General features: G+C 44.3%; 1 pseudogene; it reads left to right on the top strand.

Moving 5' to 3' along the window:
- The first annotated feature begins 6,572 nt into the window (after positions 1 to 6,572).
- LOC141105272 (small nuclear ribonucleoprotein F pseudogene) lies at positions 6,573 to 6,830 on the top strand (annotated as a pseudogene).
- Positions 6,831 to 7,134: the final 304 nt, after the last annotated feature.

Genomic DNA, 7,134 nt, shown 5'->3' with positions numbered 1-7,134 from the left:
TGTATGAGGGACAGTGTGACTGGGGAAACACACAGATCCCTCTTTCTGCATAGCAGAATGACAGGATCTAAGTGATCTCCCCTGTCAGAACGGAGATTTGCCTTGTTTACAAATGCAGATTCCTGTTCTGTCACTGCAGGGAACGATCGCAGGTGGCCGGCAGACATCGAGGCCGCGCCACTCGCTGATTGGCTCCTCCGCTGGCCAGTGGGAGCACAAGTGTACACAAAATAGAGTTCCTGAACCGATGTACAATGACAGCGATTCGTGGGAACGAGCCAACCTGCCGCAGTATAATCACAGCGCTAGTCTGCAAGTAAAGGATAAGTTCCCCTTTTTTGGCAGAATTTCATTTTTTATAATAAATAGAAGCGTTTTCCAATGCCATTTCTGGCCCAGCTATTCCGCTGTGCTTTTCTCTTACTCAACTTATCCACAGGAGGTTTAAAATCTTGTCAGGTTGTTGGAATTTTTTTAATGATTTTCAGATTCCATCACTTCCTATAGATTTTCTCTTAGCATTCACTTCCTGTAGGCCATCTCCCAGAAGCCTTCACTTTCTTGTTGCATCACAGAAGAGGGTGTGATAGGGTGTCTTCAGCACTCTGGACCACACCTACTTCATTACAATATTACCTTCCACCCATTTTCTATACAATCTGATTGTACAATCTTCTTGTACAGACTCCTCAGGGCCTGTCTGATTTGACACAAATTGAATGGATTGTTCAGGTGTGTCCTCCTAAACCATAGTTCTGGTAAATCTAAAGGCAATTGCACAATAAGATTGCATAGTGTATGGCCATCCTTATAGAAATACATAGGAGGGAGTGGATGGAGACACTCAGTTGTCAGGCCCCATTCACATCTCCACGTAGTGAAAATACACATTCCCGCATGCGTTTGTTTTGGGTGTTTTGGAATGTCTTCACTCGCACGCATAGGGCAGCCCATTCACTTGAATGGGGTGCCTTTAACATGTAATGACAACACAAACATGATGCACATTTGCAGCGTGTTTCTGAAACGCATGCAAAGTATGCATTTCCTGTGCAGTTTTCTATGCATTTGAAACCACACAGATGTGAATGGAGCTTCATTGTTCTTGTGTAAATGCACCAATTTCGCTTGCACACCTAGAGTAGTGGGAGCGCATTTTTTTTGCTCGTTATTCTGGTGACACACATAGGGCAGTCGATTTCAGTGGGCTGCGCTACACATGGCAAAGCAGCTCATGGGACATTTTGGCCTGGTGCAGGTTGCACCTTTTTACTGCCTGTTTTGCTGCATTTGTCAACTGGTTTTTCATGTGGCAATATGTGTGTTTGCTTCTGTGTTTGGTGTGCCGTTAACAATTAACCACTTGACGTCCACACTATAGCTGAAAGGCAGCTGCAGCATGGACTTCAAATGCAGAGAGGGAATCCTCACGCCACCCGCGCACCCGGCGTGCTCTGTGATCACTGAGTCCTTCAGACTTGGCTGATCACAGAGTAGGGTAAAAGATCATGCACTACTTTGCTCTGATTCTCATGCAACTTGAGGGCCATAGACTTCAATGTTAACCGTCAAAAGTTGCATGAAAATCATACCTGAATGTTATACAATGCAACTGTTGTGCAACAGTTGTCCATTATTTATCACTGGTCAAAGCCAAAGCAACTTTGAAGTCGCACAGGTGAGGATGGAGCCTAAAGCCATTGGTTTAACTGTTTCTATAAAGAAAGTTTAATCAAATATACCAATGTTTTGTGCAGTGTTTTGTTTATACAGTATTCTGGCTACTAGCACATACACAGTGTGTTACATTCAAGGCATGCCTCTGGTGATAACTGTCACAGTTGATAGTGTGCTTATGGCAGCTCTCAGCCAATCTTGCAAGTCCATGAATGGCTGGTGTCATAACTGATCACATGTGCAACACCATATCAACTGCAGATCTAAATAAAGTCTAACATGACACCATCTTCAGTGGATAAGAGGGTCTAGTTCTCATTAAAGTGATATTAAACCCTCGTTTTTTTAAGCACTTTTGGTAGTTGCTTTAATCACTGAGTATGCAGCTTCTTTATATTTTAAACCTTGCTTGTGTTACAGTTTAAGCTGGTGTGTCATGACTGCTGCCTCCTCCCAAGGGAGGAGTGACGTGTTAACGTCACCGTGCTACATGTGATGTAAAGGAAGGGCGTTCTTGCTATAGCCGGCCTGCTTGTTCTACACATGCTCCTTTTAACTACCTTGATGTAAGTGCATTACTTTATGGCTTTATATTAAAGTATGAGGTTTTACACTATGGCAAGTTTATCTCTTTTTGGGGATCTATGAGTACTAACACTGTAAGAGGGAAACTCGTCACTACAAGTCCTGTGGAGGGTTCTAGACCTAGTCTCCAACACAAGTACAGCTGTGCCCTGGTCTATGGAATACAGACTTGGTGAGAAGTGCCATTTGGATATCACCTTCAAGGCCGTGGCTAGGTATTAGCCACAAGCGATTGTGACTTTCTTTAAAAGGAGGTCCCCTTCAGCTGGTAAGTGAGCATTTCTTGCGGTGGAGGATGCACTTTTATCCTGTGGTGGTGAATACTAATATTGTGGAAGGGCACTCTAAGAATTTGGAAGGACACTTTATCTAACTTGGACTTTGTCTCACTGTTCATATTGACGCCATATTGATCTATTGGCTATTTTAATATGATAAGCAAATCACATTTGGGATTATTTCACAATTTTCATAATTATATTTAATTTGTCACAATGTTTGTTTTGGAGTAGCACAGCTCTATTTAATACCATACCTATTGACTGTGTACATCTCGCAGGAGGGTTGCTGCTTTATTAAGATTTATTTTTAGCGCAGTTTTCTCCCACAGGAACCTTTTGCAGTGTTTTGTTGGAGTGGAGATAGATAGAGAAGTGCTCTGTTTGCTACTAGTGAGTTAGTGTGTTTTTGCGACTCTGAGTGTAGAGTGTCAGTGTAGTATGAGTACAGTGTAGTGTCAGTATAGTCTGAGGATAGTGTAGTGTAGTGCAGCGTTTAACACAGCATTACACAACATTTAGTTCTGTATAACCCCCTTTTTTTTTGGTTGCTGCATTTTTTGGGGGGTTTATTTGTCCCATGCCTGCCCCTTTTTTTTTTTATTGTTAGCTACAGTTTTTCTGACTGCGATGCTGTTGTTCTCCCTTTTTATTATTTATGGTTTTTACAATTCTGTCAGCAGCAGTCCTCAATTTAAAGTGCACCAAACAACACTTTTCATTGAATAAAGTGCATCTAATTACACATTTCCCAGTATCTATTAAATTTGGGGAATGTGCCCCCCCTCCCCCCATCATGTCTGGGAGGCCAGAAAGACAGGCGGATGTTCCCAAGCCACTCTGAGAGGGTCAACTGAATTATTTTAACACAGCGTTAGCCTCTTGCTTCTTGATGATGCACGGGCATTACTTGAATTTGATGTTGGTACTGAGGTTAAGGAAGTGATTAACATAAGCCTACAGAGAGGGGAGCACACTGATAAAAAACAAATTGGCAATCGCATTCCCTCAGCATATTGCCAAGTTGCCTCCAGTGATGATGAGGATGGAGGGGATGAAGATGATGAGGTGAATGATGTGACTTGGCTGCCGGATAAAGCAGAGGAGGAAAGTGAGGGGGGAGCACAACCCCAATGAGTCAGGATGTCCTCCAGAGGCAGGCATCATGGAAGAGTAGAGAGCAGTCATCCTACTCCATCAGATTGCGGAGCTTTTATCTCCCGGCCCACTTCCCACAGCTCAGCTGTGTGGGCCTTTTTTTTAGCACATGTGCAGGTGATTGCACTGCTGCAATTTGCAATCTCTGCTGCAAGCAGATCAAGTGTGGCAAAAAACACCAGCCATTTGGGTACCACATGCTTGCAAAGGCATTTAACCTCCCACTACTCAGCCCGTTGGCAAGAGCACCTGAAAGCCACACAAAAGGGACACTATTCTTCTCCTCCTCATTTCTCACCTTTCATATCTACCCCCGCTATATTTAATCACCTCTCAGCAGCCTCCACTGACAGAGATGATGATATAGCAAAGGGTGTCACAGGTCCTTGCAACACATCTGCCAGCAGCACACCACCAGCTGTAGAGTATAGCAGGCAATTTTCTCTGCATCAGCTGCTGCATCGGAATAAAAAAAATACACTCCCTGACACCCACATGCCCAGCATCTAAATTCCAGCTTGTCCAAATTGCTGGCTTTACAACTCCTGCCTTTCCGTCTGGTGGATTCTGCCCCTTCTGTGAATTTGCAGAATGTGCTGTACCACAATGGCAGGTTCCCATTCCAGCTCTGTACCATCACGTAGAAGGCAATTTTTTGGCATTATTGGGCAAGGCAGTCCACCTTACTGCTGACACATGGTCCAGCAAGCATGGTCAGGGACAATATACTTAGTTCAAAACACACTGGGTAACTCTGCTTGCAACTAGGAAGGATGCAGGACAGGACTCAGTGCTGGAGCTTGTTTTGCCACCACGTCTCCATGCAGCTGGTGGTGATGATGCAAGATCTGTCAGCTCCACCCCTCCTTCTCCTCCTCCATGCCCTCCTCCGCTGAATTGTCCTATGAACCACCAGTACTCCCTAAGCGGTCAAGGGGCTATTCAACGAGTCAGGCTAAAGGATGCCATGCAGTGCTTCAGCTGGTCTGTCTAGGGGACAGGTGCCACACAGGAGCAGAGAATCCTTCAGCTCTGCAGGGACAGGCCCAGAGGTGGTTCACGCCATGGAAGCTTGAGCCAGGAATGGTGGTATGTAATAATGGTACTAACCTTCTGTCTGCCCTTTGACAGGCAAAGTTGACACGTGCCATGACTGGCACATGTCCTCAAGTTTGTGGTGCAGAGTCTGTTAAACAGGTACCCGGGTTTGTAAGATCTTCTAAGGCAGGCCAGAAGAGTCTGTAGCCATTTCAGGAGGTCATACACAGCCAGTGTTCGGCTGGCTGAAATTCAGCGGGAATTCCACCTGTCCGTAAACCGCCTGGTTTGTGACATGCCATTAATGAGTACCTGTGTGAGTATGGCACAAGGACAAGCTCAGGGGAGCTCGGCTTTTTATTCTCATACCAATGGCTGCTGATAAAAGATGCATGCACTGAACTGTCACCATTTGGGGAGGCAACAAGGATGGTGAGCCAAGACAATGCATGAATCACTGACACAATCCCTGTTGTGTTCCTGCTGGAGAAAGACTTGTGGCATTATGACAGGGAACTTGAGGCAAAGCAGCAGAAGGAAGAGGAGGACTTCCTTTCCTCTCATTTTGCTTTATGCAGATACCGTTCTTGAAACGCCACAGAACACACAAGAGGAGAGGGAGGAGGAGGAAGATTCTGGCAGTTTTGGAGGCATTGAAGCAGAGGAAGACATACATAAAACCTTAGGAGATGGTTTTCAGTCCCCAGAAACCTTGAGAGTAGTATGTGGCTAGGAGGAGGCAGTTCCAGATAGTCTATATTCGATAGGCTCCCTTATTCTTCAAAGGCGGCGAAAGGACCCAAGAATTTGTGGCATCAAGGAGAAGGATCATTATTGGCTGGCAACCCTCCTTGACCACCGTTACAAGGGGAAAGTCTTGAAACTCATCCTGCCCTCACAGAGGGAGCACAGGATGAAATATCTGGAGGACACCTTAAAGAGCAGTTTATGTAACACTTTTCCAGACTCTGGTAGGTTACAGTCTCATGGAAAAGGTATTTTTTTAGGCTTCTGTTGGTCAAAGGAGAAGCGGTGGAGAAGGGGGTGATGCACTTAAAAAGCATCTTAGTCCTCGGTGCCCTGGGCTGTCAGCTTCCACATCCCATTGGCAGCATCTGTATCATATGGTGGAAGATTATCTAGGGGCAAAAACAGACATGGAGAGCTTTCCAGTAGACGACCCTCTGGGTTACTGGGTCATGAGAATAGACCACTGTCCAGAACTTGCCCAGTATGCAATTGAGCTGCTAGGCTCTCCTGCACCCAGCGTGCTTTCCAAATGGGCATTCAGTGCTGCTGGAGGTTTTGTGACGGATAAAAGAGCGTGTCTGTTTCCAGACTTTGACCGCCTGACATTTGTCAAAGTGAATCAGTCCTGGATTAGCAGCAGCTATCAAGCCCCTGATGGTGATGTCGCTGAATAAATGTTTTTGAGATCTGGGATCTCTGCAAGACTGTCAAGGCTGCCTAGCTTTGCGGGTATTGATTTTATCTTGAAGTAATTTTTTGGTATAGGTTTCATTGGCACAATGACACAATGACACCCAAGGACCAATTTTTTCGCACCTGTTTGACAGGTGCATATAATTACATTTTTTTACAACAAGGCCATTTCTTACTTTTATCAAGAGTACTTCTATATGGTTAAGGTGTGAAGGCACCACCAACACCCAAAGCCCAATTTTTTTTACATTTTTTACAGAACGGCCAATTCTTCCTTTTTTAAAGAGTACCTCTAGCTATTTCCTGCTCTCACCAGCAGTATGTTCTCTGAACACTCCACGGGGAAATTTTTTCTTCCTTTCACTGTAGATCAATGGTGGTTTCAGCAGCAGAATGAGTTTGCCACCTAACCCAAAACCATTCCTTTATGGCCTTATTGGTAAGCCAGTAATGGTGAAACTTAAGTGGGGTATGGAATACAAGGGATAGTTGGTCTCTGTGGATGGCTACATGAACATGCAGCCAAATGCAGAAGAGTATATTGATGGGGCATTGTCTGGACATCTTGGAGAAGTTCTAATAAGGTGTAATAATGTATTGTATATACGAGGAGTAGAAAAGGAGGAAGAAGATGGCGAGATGAGAGAATAAAGCAATTTCCAAATTAGTTTTGTAAATTTATTTTGAAATTTCTCTTTTGAGGTTATTGTTGGACATTATTTTTCCTAACAAAACATACAAAAACAAACAGATTTTTTTTCAAGAGTACCTCAATAGGGTTAAGGTGTGAAGGCACCACCAACACCCAAAGCCTATTTTTTCCACACCTGTTACTTCTATCCAAAGTCTGCAAAAGAGACACCAGACTTTATCTAAAAAAAAATGTTAATCTTGGCCTGAGTGTACTATAATTTGACTTCTTCACATAAGGCTTGCTCACTGTGGTGCAAAAATG

This window comes from Aquarana catesbeiana, linkage group LG08 (assembly GCF_042186555.1).
Source record: "Aquarana catesbeiana isolate 2022-GZ linkage group LG08, ASM4218655v1, whole genome shotgun sequence".
In the NCBI taxonomy this organism is placed as follows: Eukaryota; Metazoa; Chordata; class Amphibia; order Anura; family Ranidae; genus Aquarana; species Aquarana catesbeiana.
The sequence above is the reverse complement of the archived record's forward strand: the minus strand, read 5'-3'. Positions and strand labels throughout refer to the sequence as shown.